This window comes from Pezoporus occidentalis, unplaced genomic scaffold, assembly GCF_034315485.1.
Source record: "Pezoporus occidentalis ecotype Australia unplaced genomic scaffold, CSIRO_AGI_Poc_V1 ctg52, whole genome shotgun sequence".
Lineage (NCBI taxonomy): Eukaryota > Metazoa > Chordata > Aves > Psittaciformes > Psittacidae > Pezoporus > Pezoporus occidentalis.
The window spans coordinates 1,260,875-1,273,417 of NW_026915858.1; the positions used below are offsets into that span (position 1 = coordinate 1,260,875).

The 12,543-nt window shown below is 39.4% G+C and overlaps 1 long non-coding RNA gene across 2 annotated transcripts in view; it reads right to left on the reverse strand.

Moving 5' to 3' along the window:
• The window catches only part of LOC134173406 (uncharacterized), a 28,055-nt gene extending 15,649 nt beyond the window's left edge, over positions 1–12,406 (reverse strand). The window contains exons 1-2 of one of the 2 annotated variants that reach the window (XR_009968234.1): positions 12,304–12,406; positions 3,421–3,475 (exon numbers count right to left, since the gene is read on the reverse strand). This is a non-coding gene — a long non-coding RNA (uncharacterized LOC134173406). Of the gene's footprint in view, positions 1–3,420; positions 3,476–10,029 lie in introns of both variants that reach the window. The other variant, XR_009968235.1, reaches the window with a different exon arrangement.
• Between the last annotated feature and the right edge of the window lie 137 nt (positions 12,407–12,543).

Consider the following 12,543-nt stretch of genomic DNA (forward strand, 5'->3'; position numbering starts at 1 on the left):
GGAGGACATGAGAAAAAAAATTAAAGCAATGTGATTTTTAAGGGAAAATTCTGATTCAGATGGACATATTTAGGGTCGAAATAGTAGCTAGACATATGAACAGTTAGGGGATGCACAAGGTTAAGCAAGATGTTGTCCCAAACTTCTATTCAGGCAGTAAATAATAATTTCTATACTGTTTCAGTTTTAGCAAATTTGTATATAAAAAAATCTGCAACAAACACCTCTGAAGTAAAAGTTTTAATAAACCTGTATTGGTTGGTTTTGCATAACCTAAGCAGAACTAGCAGGGTATATTTCTAATTGACTAAAGAGGCTTGTTAAAACCTTTTGGCAAGATTAACTTTGTGTGAGTCAGATTAGCATATTGAAAAGGCATAATCATATTGCCAACAGGAGATAAAAATGTCCAGTTTTGCAGAAATCTTTGTTTTTTGCTGTACTGTGATCAGCTGCATACTATAGCCATGTTGTACTAGGAGTTTAACTGTGAAGCCACATAATATTAGATACCTTCTAGTGTCATATGTTATTGGAATATTATTTATAAAATCCTCATTTGGCTTAGCAAAGGTGATACTAGTAGAACTCTGAAGGAATGTTTCTATGCTGAGAGATCAGAATTGTCCACAAAATGCTCTAATGGTCACTGATCTGGATAGCCATACTATTAAAAAGTTCTTTAGGCTTTGATATGGCTGTTTCAAAGTGGATGGTAAATATCGGTGAGCATATGCATCTGAATGTGTGTGTATGTGCAGAATAAAAGTTAAAACACGGGTACACACACAGAAGGCAAAGGAAAACTGCTAGTACAGAACATAAGGGTTTGTGTCTATTGAGTTACTGGACTGTATTAGAATTTTTATATAAAAATTCACTTTTTGGATCCTGAAAATGCTAATAACTGCTTGTTATAATTTACACATGTTCTTCAGAGCAAAACCACACTAAACTCCTAAAACCTCTTACAAGATGCCTGCACTTCCCTTGCTGACAGCTGTGTGGTCAGAACATGAGCCAACAGGGATCAACAAACTAATGAGAAAGTCTTTTGATGGAGGTGACATAGCTGAATGCCCATATAGGCTGACGCCTGAGGCAGGTGCCTGTTAGTCTGAGTGTACAGAAAGCATTTACTTTAGAGACAAGGCATACCATGAGCGAGCTAAATCATAAATTGCTTCAACCCTGGCTTTTGTTGCAAAACTTCTCCCCTTGCCTCCTTTCTCCTTCTCCTCTCCACTCCCCAATGTGTTGCACTTGCTTGGACGGTGGATTCATGTTAGTACTTGACCAGTGGGTAGTGTAACCATATTAAGAAAGAAGTTAGATTATGACGGGAATGGTGACTTTGTCCAATTGTAATTAACAGGCTAGCTGCTTCCATACTTGTGATTCACATTGAACATCACAAATGCTGTTCTGTACAAAAAAGAGTGTGAAGAACATAATCAGTATGGGTAGGATTTTGAACAGACCTGTGGGTCCAACTTTTTGGGGCTTTGACCCACCTATTCACTGGTTAGGCTAATTGAAATAAACAAGAGGAATACTAAACTACAACTGTTAGGATAATGGGTAACATTGCATATCGAAATTACACAGATCACAGTTTTGCTTTCTTATTAGATATCTACTTGTTCATCCACACAGCTCAGGTAGGGTGCTCTTTGCCAGGGTTGTATTGTATCACTTTGTTGTACTTATTTGGGATCATGCTCAATAATTCCTCAGGGGAATCTTTCAGTCACCACCTTGCTTGCATAAATATGTGGCTTGAATGTTGACCATTCTTTCTTGTCCAGTTAATTTTATTGTTGTTCAGAGCAGAAATTCAGGCAAATGTCAAAGACATAAAAACATTTCCAAATAAGAAGCTAATCAGTGAGTATTGTTCAGGGTCTGCTGGTTTCCTTCAGCAATGCAGCGAAGTGAAGTCTTTCACAGACAGAGGACTACTCCTAGAAAACAAAGAGGAAGACTTTGCTTTGTGACTGGGTGGGGACAAAAATCCCCAGCTGACATATTGCAACATGCATTTCTATAATGCTGAGGAGGGAGGTCTAGTTCATTTTCTTCTTGTGTACTACAGTTCCTCCCTGCTGACTGCTCCATTATTTGTAGCATGTTGCTAGTAAACATATCAAGCATTGCACTGGGGCTACATCTGACAGTAACAATACTTTTAGTTTTGTGTAAACTTTAAAAGTTAATTGTGGAGTTTTTCAATATTTCTTCTCTGAGAGTGTGGTTTTAGTTTCTTGGCTACATACTCAATTGCATTGTATTGTTTCATGGGAACAAGAAAAGGATGTAATTGAATAAATAATCTTAGACTAAGGTTTATGTCCATCAGTATATATTTAAAATGATATGGTTATAGTAGGCCTGTACCTGTGTAGGGGGGTCCACCAGTGCTCACCCCCTGCCTGCCCTTCCAGCCAGCTGCCACCATCCTCTAGCAAGGAAAATGGAAAAGCTCAAGAAGAGGGATAGAGCACACACTGGTATCTATTTTCCATTCTTGTGTCTTCTTCAGCAGCCTAATTAATTTGTGTATACATGAGTTTCTTTAAATTCTAGCCCTGGGGGAAGGAAATTTAGGATTAGTCTTCATAAAGAAAGAGCTTCCCTGTGTCTAAGAGCTCCCAGTGTAACCTTCCAGGATGTCACCTGTGCAGAGAATGGGCTCTTCCAGTGACTCCCCCAGCACAGCATGTGGAGTGCTGGCATCACCAACCACCTTCTCCTTCATTCAGTGCCTAATTTAGGGTGCCTTGCAGCTGCAGCCCAGAACTGACTCTCTGCCCACTTCTGTGCTGACAGAAGGGCAGGGCGATGCAGAAAGCCAATGTCCTTCAGAAACACCCTTGGATTTCTCTCTTAGTTCAGCTGTTCTGGACCCCCTAAACCAGAGGGCACGAAAGCCACCCAGAACTCACATCAGGAGGGTTACTTACTGCTGTCTTTAAGAGCATTGATGCAGCTGAAAATCTGTCCCTTCCCCCTTAATCTTACCTCCCCCTTTCTTTACTGATTCAGTGTTAGTGAATCAAAATGCCAGGCAGAATATTCAGCAGCTAATAGGTGAGAGGATCAGCTAAATAAAATAACTAGGATCAGTGGGAGCAAGCTAACCTTATTATGTGAGGAGACATGTGAGTAGATGTATTAGTAGACAAAGTTATGTTTGGTTTTGGATTAGGTGTACTGCCCTGAACTCACTGCAGTCATTTAGGTGGAAAATGGTATAGAATTTAAAAACCAGGCTGGTGGCAGGAGGGACATTTTGTTTCCTCCCAGGACAAACTAGAAAATTCGCATGTACCTTCCTATATTCAGCTTCTTTTCTGTGACTGGGAAAGTACCCAAATGAAGATGTTTTCATGACAAGTAAAACAAAAAAGTGGCGACTACCTATGTTTCAACAGATGCCTGAGGATACCAATGGAGATCAATCAGCAGAAATTACCTGTTCAAAGAAAATCATAAATTAATGATTTTATCATAAAATAATGATAATTAAAATAGATAATTCTGCTGGATGCCTGTCATCCTCGATTAGAAGATTACACTCCTCAAGATGTCACAGCTGAAAAGTGGGAGTCAGCCACACAAAAAGCCTTATTTCATTATGTAACTGAACACCTTTGGATATATTTGATGGATAAATAAAAAGGCAATGATCTCATGAATCTCCATTTGGAATAAGTATGTATTTCAACAATTAAACTGAAGGAATAAAAAAGTTGCATAGATTGTTACTAATATGACTGGTGAAATGATGAATGTCTGAAAGAGGAAAAAAGAGCTGCTTTTCCCATGGATAGACATCACTAGTTCTGCTCTCCCAGAAAGGCTATTTACTTTCAAACAGGGCCTTCCTGCATTCGATCTCCTACATCAGTCAAGATAAAGACCAGAGTGTATAAACTTTTTCCCTCAACAGTCTCTGAAACAGCTTGGGATCTCTAGACAATAATGTGCATAGGGTCCAGTGGAGATGTCCAACAGATGGCTTGGGAGACTTCAAGCCAGTTCTCAAAAGCAATTTAGGAATTAAGGAGCTGGTGGGATGTGGATTTACTTGGGAAATGGAATTTTACATCTCCTGAATTACCACACTGCTTCCAAATGTTTGCCTCAAACCTAGTTCTGTCAAGGATACAGGGTGAGCTAAAAAGCATTCAGTTTAATTGTGTAGGTGTAAACCCATTTTCAGTTTGTACAGCTATTTAGTTTTCCAGGCAAGGTGCTATATGTTTGACTGGTTTTGTAGGTAGAGCTTATGGACGGGAAGTACAGTACAGTATTTTGAGGTCAGAACTGCTGAACCAGATAAGCAGAAGGACTTAGTGACAGATAAAGCCTGTAAAGACACTGCGAAGGAAGCTAATTTGGCAAAGATACAGAGAGGTTTTAGAAGAAAATCTGCAGAGATGGAACTTTCAGACTGATCTGAAAATGCATCATCTGGAGCCCAGATTACTTTTATTTGGAATTTCATTTCCATGCACAAAGCTAGGAACAACAGAATACTGGAAGAGGACATTAAAAAGCGAACTCTGAGGAAGCAAAGTTAGGATCCATCCAAACCAAAGTGAAATAGTTAAACAAAAAAGCTGACAGAAGTTAGCTGTCTTTGAGCTAGGGAAAAAGTAAATGCTACTCACAGCTACTTAATACAGATAAAAAGAAATCTCCTAGAGAGATATTTTAGAAAAGGATCTTTCTGTCCCAGAAAGTGTGTGATTTATCACTGAACTGGAACAGTCACACTAACAACTCAAACAGTTTTCACAAAATACCTCAGTGGGAAGATGCTCTGAGAAAGAACACGCACAGGAGGGACACAACAATGACAGCAACAATGTCCATGCACCATGGTATCAAAGTTTTATAGCAAAAATGCAGAAAGAAAATTTGAGTTGAAAAGAGTCTCTGTTACAAGAGATGCTTCTAAAACCATGGGCTTATAAATGAGTGCGGACCCAGGAACAAGGATGAGGACAGCCCCCCCCCCCCCCCCAGTGGGGAGCAGTACCATGCCAGAGGCATCCACAGAAACATTACCAAGGTCAGCACACAGACAAACCTGCTTGGAAATACCAAGTGTATAAGATGCAACACTACCAAGTTGCTGAATATCCCAGCCAGGGGAAAGATGCTGAGGACACACTGCTGGAGAGTTGTGGCTACTCCTAAGAGAAACAGGCAGCTTGCGTTAGGCTGTTACTCTGGGAATGCCTGAGGGAGTGCTGCTGCTGCTGGGGATGGAAAGTGAGTCCTGAGTTCATATACCAGAAGCTACACAGGTCGGTGATCAGATGGCTTATCTGCAGCACTGTCTGGCTTAACTTCTCATCCTGGAAAGGAAGCATTTTCATTTTGAGCAGAATTTGTGCCTACAGCCTTAGTTGTTGAACTCACATTATAAAACGATGGTCTGGAGGCCAGAAGGATAGGTAGCCTGAAGTATTACCAGTAAGAAGCTTCCCTGAATCGCACTAAGCACATCTTTCTGTAAATTATTAAGCATTAAAGAAACAAAACCACTCACTTTCATCATCCATTTTTCCACTACTCTGAGCCTAGGCAATAAAAATCAGTGGAAGGAGTTTTCACTTTCCACTACTGCAGATTATACCATATTTGTTTGAAACCAGCTACCTCTCGTTCATGTTTACCCATAAGCCCATTTACACAGTGTAAAAAAGCCTTAAAGAGTGTCATTTACATTCACACACACTTCAAGGGCTCTTTATTTTGCCTCAGTACCAAACAGAGCCACAGCAGCCTCCATGAAAGTGGAAATTGGGCATGGTTCCACTAACAATGAACTTTATTTGGGCAGATCTGCACCCAGCATCATGAAGGGGAAGGGCACTTGGGCAGCTGAGGATGAGAAGTAATGTATAAAGCATTGCCCATGAGGCTGTGTCCTTTAGCACACACCTGTCCTTCCCTCTTTCCTCTCCTTCTGGTACATCTGTTGCAGCACAGAGCTCTCATCTCTAAATAAGAGAGAGGCAGCAAAAATGATTTGATCATGATTTCATGTGATTCCCTGGGTAGGTAAAAATAAAGTTGCTAAACTGGTGACCATGCATGAATCTCACAGAAGTGACAGCACCAACTCCTCTGTGCTTTTCTTTTATAGCAGTGCTAAAAATAGCAAATAGGATGTTGGCCTGAGATTTTATAAGACTGACTGTGTTTCCTGATGACAAAGAAATAACCTGGCAACATTCATGCCAGTGCCAGAGAAGAATATGGCATGGAATAAATTACATCAGGAACAACCAGAAATGAGAAGAACCTTTTCACCAAAATCTGAGGAGAAGATTTCACTGGGGAGAGCAGAAGACTGATGGGTCTCAGGGTGGTTAGTGTGAGGCTAGGACCAGGAGCAGATGGTATGCAATCAATATCACATGCTGAGAGAAGGCATGTCCCCTTCTTCCCTCCTATATGCAAGAGCTAAGTTATTTTGTTATGAATTCTAAATAGGATATCCAAGAGACTTCTCTGGTTTCAATGTCAATAATAGTGCTCAGATAGCACTAATGATCACCTCTTGCTGTTCCCCCACATTACTCCAAACATATCTCCAGATTTCTTCCCTTTTGACTTCACTTTAGGATCAAAATCTCTGCATTTGTCATTAAACAGAATTATCATTGTGGCCAGTGCTAGTGAGAAGGAAAATGCGGTGAACAAGAGATTTCTGTAACCTCAATGTACAATTATTTTTCGAAGCACACTTTTGTGTGTAAGGATTGAGGGAGGGTGGAAGAAACGCAGTCAAGAAAGAAAGGGCTCCTCTCTAATCAGAATCATGTCTCTGCACCCTTTTTGTCTTCAGAAGAGTCTCACAAGACTGGGTGGGAGAAAACCTGACCCAAGCAGACTTTCAATCAAGTTAAAACTGCTACCAGAAGTGCCTAATAAATCGATCATGCAAAAGCACTTCACAATTGCTATTGCTTTTCTAGCCCACAGTCATGAGTAATCCCTCGTTTCCTTCCTTCTTTCTTCCACAGGATATTACAAGGCAGAACAGATTGCCAAGAGAGCAAATGAAGGGATGGCACCAAAAGCAGCTGTCAAGTTTGGATTCCTTAGATAGGAACAGTCTGATCAGCAGCAAAACCCAAGGAAATATTTGGTTTTGAAGAATTTTCTCAAGCACCATGGGGAACAGAGAACAGGAGAGGGAGAGCAGCAAAAGATTATTTTGCTGCCTGTTTAATTTTGCTCTATGTAGCCATCTATATAATTGCAGAATACAAGTTGCTCCATGTCCATTACATAAAGGAGATGCCCAATATGATAAAAATGAAACGGAAATTTACCAAATGCTCAAAGGATATAGCTCACATTGAGAAGAATACTATGTCATTACAAAGCCATGAGTATCTTTTATAGTTTGAATGCACAGCTAACTGAAAAGGACAATTATTGCCAGGCCAGATGAAAGCAGGTGAATGTAAAGACTCAATTAACCTCTGCATTATGGAAATTTTTCCACTTGGTTCAGGACTGGACTTCCTAATTTATTTGGGCAAGCTTCATCTATATGATTTGTTCAGTCCTTTCAGTTTTTACCTTTGATATCTCTTTTGTATTTCTAAAGGGTCTCAAGGGATTAGTGCCTAAGGTCTTGGTGGTCATGTACACAGTTAAATACAGACAGAAGAGACACTTTCAGTGATCTTTCTAGCAGCAGTATAAGTTGTTTCAATGCTTGTATGACACTAAGGGTGTGGAGTGGCAATCTTCCAGTTTTTGCAGGAGCTGGCAGCTAGTATTGGTCCTTAATGGAACAGCAACATATTTCTCTTTCAGATTTGCAGTTTCTAAATGTCACTCTTTTATTGTTGATTTATAGAGACCTTTTCTTCTCAGACCCAACCAGAGCAATATATATACATGAAATAGATATTATAAACTCCAAAATAATGCTTTTTGCCCTTGATTGAAAAAAAAGTATGGTAAAGCTTTGTAATTTTTGTCTCCTTGAAACCATTTTATAAAGTAAATCAAATGGCTGGATGCCTCTGAAAGGGAAGTCTAATTTTATGTAGAACATAGCACAGTGCACTGAAGAATAAAGATGAATGGCTGCTAATTTACAGACACTCTTGACCATATATTTGACTTCTGTAAAAGATTGTCGTCTCCCTGTCTATTTTGAAAAATTTGAACGACTAATGCACCTGTACTGTTTACTGAGAGGTATACTTCAGATTTGTCTTCTAATATTTTACTTGAACACCCTGATGACCCCAAAACCTACATGAAATGGGGAAAAAATAATAATCTAATAATAACAGTACCACAAATGAGACTTTAATTGGACAGAGCCAGGAAGGACAGTCAGTAACTCAGCAGTCTTACCCCTGTTATTTCCCTTGAAGGAAGAGATAGTATTCGATGGTCACTTTTGCCTCACAGCCTGAATCCCAGGGAATTAGATATTTCGTCAGTCCACCAAGTCATAGTAGCCTTCTGTGTCACTAACAATGCAAATGTTGCACATACAGATGATGACTGCATCTCCATGCCTCTCTGCCCTGATTCGGTTGGCACTGACTTCCCTGGAGCCACACCAGTTTCAGGCTGTGCTGTAGCTATAGCATGTTCCTCCATCTTAGCAGAGTCATGCATCCTTTCCTGGACCACATTTTAGATAGGCTTTTGATCTCAGCAATTGCAGGCATCCTGTAGGCCTCCCTCCAGCAAATTCATCTGCATAAAAAGATATTTTGCATGACTGCCTGGACAATACCATCATAGGTGAAGCATCTGCAACATAGCCTTTGGTACAGACTCCAAAACCTTTGAAACCAGCAGGCCAGAACATCTCAAAGCATGCCCCTTTGGCCAGACATGCCTTTTCAGGAAAGCAGGTTCACAGGGAGTGATGGTGTAAATGTACTTATATCATTGGCTGGAAAGGTTAAACAACACTGACAAAGGTCATAACATCGGGGAGTAAGTGGCCTCAACTGTTGCTCTGTCCTACAGCTTCAGCTAGTGTTATCCCTCTCATGATAAGACCTTGTACTCTTCGTTTGTGCCTGACCCACATAACACAATGTTGAACACCATTTCTACTTTCTACAGAAAATCTGTATCAAATGACCAAAATCTGGGGCTTTTATCAAGTGTTTATATGGTAAATACACAAAGTATTATATGAAGCTTAAATACAGTGTATTAAATCACTTTGTAAAGCCAGAAAAAAAAATAACTTACAAGTATTATTGTATTACAAGTATTATTTTAGACACAATTCAGAGAATTGAAAATTCTCGGATAAAGTGTTATTGACGTTTCAGAATAAAGTATTATGAATTAAAGGAAGCAGAATGGCTGCTGAGAGGCCTAAAGATGGTTAATTTAGATGCAGAGCTTAGTCTGAGTACAAGGTTGAATTTAAAGATGTAAGCAGGTTAATTGCCAGTGTGACATATAATAAATTGATATGATATTTTAACATGTACTTTTGGATAATAAGAATGATTTCAGAGAAGCAGCTATACAGAACAGCAGAGAAAGTCTTTCCACCCTGGTGCACTACAATGTTACTATTTCCTGCAGTTTCTTGATGAGGTTGAACTGCATTATCCACAGTAACTATTTATGTGTGTTTGATTAAATTTATAAATAGATTGTCAGAAAATAAAGTTACAGGAAATAACGGGGAAAATAAGAATGAAAAAACTAAAGATACATTGTCATGGGTAAAGTAAAAATAAAAGTGAAACCAAAGAATTGGTAAAACTCTTCCTCAGAGGCACATGATTAACATTTCTCTTTCTAAATGACTGCTAAGTAAAAGGCCCAAGTGTTGGGTTTACCCTGTCAGATTTTTTTTCTCTGTATTCTGGTTAGTTGTAATATTAGTAATCATACTTAATCTGTCAATAGCAATGTAATAAGTGTGCTTTTTCCAGTGGGAGCCCCTAACCCTAGTTAGCTTTTGTAGTAATGTGGCCACCCGGCAACATGAGCACTGACATGACTGCTGTACCATGGCAATCACAAAGGCCTGCTAAGAACTGATAAAAAATTGCTCCATCCCCAGTTCTTGCACAAAATTATTTACTATCTGTGTGGTTTTCAAGTAGGACAACGAGACAGGAAGTCCTGAAACTTCTCCAAGAGGTAAGATGTGGCTGTGTGAAGAACTGAGAGAAATTAAATTAAACAAAAGGAAAGTCAGCAACTAAGATTGTCAGAAGCAGATTAGATCAGATGCTTTTGTTTTAGTCAGAAAAAGATTAAGATTGTTTGTTTCCCATGTTCAATGTTTTTCTTTTTTGTCCTTGCATAATTATTTCTCATGTCAAATGGCCAAACCAGGAAAGCCTAATCCATAACTGAAAAGGAAACCCCAGAAAACATGCTTTGTTTCAAGAAGGAAAAAATAATTGAAATTTTGAACTGATGATTTTTAGAATGACTGTGTCTGCTATTGATTTAATTTCTCCTCTTTTTTTTATATTGATGAAAATCTAGAGGGGATGCCTCAGAGGGATAAAGAAGACCCATTCCCAGAGCTGAGGTCTGGTAGCTGACAGGAACTCTGAAGGTGCAAATGCCTTTACACAGCACAAGGAGGATTCAGGGTTATCACAAGATGACTCAACCTGGTTGAAGAGCACTTTACTGGTGCATGCACTTTCCACACATGCCATAAAATTTCATGGCAGTGCATTAACCTGCTGGTTTGGAGCCTTCTATTCCCAATGAGGTCTTGGTGTTCTTTAGGTGGGCATCTGGAGCAGATCTTCATCCAAAAGAAATTCAGATTCTGTATATTGACAGCTCACTGTAACGCACACCAACACACAGTAAATGGGGACAGCTGGGGAACTTACTCCACTACTGCTCTGAACTAAAGTACAAATGTAGACACACTTTAACAACTTCACTGAGGTCTGGTCACATCTTGTCATGCAATTTCTGTGGGAGCTTGTTCTGGAGCCTTCATTAGGAGACAAATCACAAATACAGCATTTATGATCAGGTTTGGGTGATATCCTATGTTGCAATTCTTTCTCACCTGCTCTAACAATGCAAAAAGTACCTGCTTTAAGTAGTTGTAATGCTTTCAGAAGGCGTTTGGCCAGCGGTGCTAGAGTCTGGGTTTTCCTACATCTCAGGAAGGTTTGCACAATACACAAGTTACTGATAAGTCCTTTAAGATGAAGGGATCACTTCTTAAAGGGATAATTCACATTTCTGGTGCATCAAATTATGACTTGTCAATATCGCACAAGAACAAGTATAATAAATCATGAGGATCTTACTATAAAATTTTGTCTATTTGGGAAATAAAGGCATACATTATTTGTGGTTTAGATAAACTACTGAAAAGCTACCAGATTAAAATTACTTTTTGTCCCATACAATTGACTGCTACTGATGACCTAGGTGAGGCAGCTTCTAGATACCAAGCTCTTTGCCATCTGGTCTTTCAGAAGAGCAAAAACCCTGTATTTGCTTTGAAAGCAGCTCTGCCATATGGCAGCAACAGCACCTATTTGAATTCTCAAGGCTGAAGTATACCCTTTAGTTTTCTTGAGAATTCTTGAAACTTCCTTGCAGAAATCTGGCATTGGAATAACATCCAAGCTGCCCACCTGAACGTGAGCCACAGGTTTTTTTTTCAGTATTCTGATCCCCCTCTAACAGATACTTTCTTCATATTCATTTGCCAAACATGCATAATATTACATGTCCTCATGAATACATTTGCCCTTTAAGTTGCTGAACACTATGCATGTTCTGCAACTAATGCTGCATGATTCCTTTGTAAAGTGCTTTGATTTGGCCTGCAGTCAAAGCACCTGAATTACTTCTAACACCTCGGCTTGACAAGAAGATGTATTAGTTTCTCAGTTTTTGCGAAAACACTTTAATTTAGGTCCAAATAATACTCAAATTTCAAGCAGCTAAATTCCCAGCTGAGACCTCCTGTATCATCCTGAGGATTAATTTTAGACAGAATATCAGCTACTAATCAACACTAAGGATCCAATTACTTGTAATTTTTCCAGACTGCTAAATGAATTGTTGCTTGATGAACTGCCTCAAAAATATATTCGAATATGGTACTGTAAATTGTCTATAATGCCTCTAACAAAAGTTCACTTCTCTTTCTGCAGAGGTGTAATCAAAGCCAAAATTATGCGAGAGTGAAGTAAAGAGAAAGTGCAGTAAATGTCACTGGCAACTAGTGGCTTTAAAGAAGGCATCTTCAAACACCTTGTAAGACACAGTGTTTACCTTTGATGTCTCTTGCTGGGCTTCTAAGCTTTTTGTGCAGAATCTGGGACCAGGTGGCTCTTGGAAGTGCAGAACAAACTCTACTCCTGTTGTGAGGAAAGAGGATCTATACCATGTCTAGTGAGCTTTCTCCTCACCGTGACATTTAAAATACTAGAAACACAAGGGAATTCCTTTTGTCCCAAGTCACATTTCAACAGTATGCTCAGCTGCTTTGATGGAGGTGCTGGAGAGAAGCAG